Genomic DNA, 799 nt, shown 5'->3' on the forward strand with positions numbered 1-799 from the left:
ATTTACTCAATACCCCCTACAACTATTCATATTTAAAGGAGGACCATGGACCCTTTGGACCCATCTTCGCCCCGCCCCTGATCACCACGTGACAAAGTCGCATGGAAATATTCCAGGAATCTTCTAATGGTTCGCTAATATAGAGCAGCAACCTACAACATTTTGAAACTTTCAATTATTTGTCTGTAATACTACAGTGAAGTATTTACGTGTACTATTTTTAAATAGAAGGCATCAAAGTGCCTGGTTGGTGAAATTATAGGGCATTTAAGTTTAATTTGGCCCTAATAAGAGAGGAGAAATGAATTGAGGAGGGGGGTCCCTGATTTGCATTGAGATCCTCTTCTCATTCATTTTCTATAGAGTGCCCATGGGCACTCTATAAGAATGGGCACTCTATAAGAAAGGAGAGATATAGAGAGAAATGAATAAGGAGGGGGTCCCTTTATTTGCATTGAGATTATCTTCTCATTCATTTTTTTCTATCTCTCTCCTCTCTTATAGAGTACGTATGGACACTCTATAGAAAAACCGACAAAAAAATACCACGTGCATTGGGCCGTGTACAAGAACTAGTTAATATTAAAAGTACTGAGCTCCCGACTGTCTTTTTTTCCCCTCGCAGTGGAGAAGACCCACATTGTTTTCCACCCTTCTCCCCCGTTCTCACGCTCAACACCACTCAGACCAGCGTCACTACCAACTCTCTGAGTCCTCTCTCACAAACTCCTCTCTCTCTCTCTCTCTCTGCTCCCCCTCTCTCTGTCAAAAACTCTTCTCTCTCTAAAATGCTGCACAA

This window comes from Asparagus officinalis, chromosome 10, assembly GCF_001876935.1.
Source record: "Asparagus officinalis chromosome 10, Aspof.V1, whole genome shotgun sequence".
NCBI lineage: Eukaryota > Viridiplantae > Streptophyta > Magnoliopsida > Asparagales > Asparagaceae > Asparagus > Asparagus officinalis.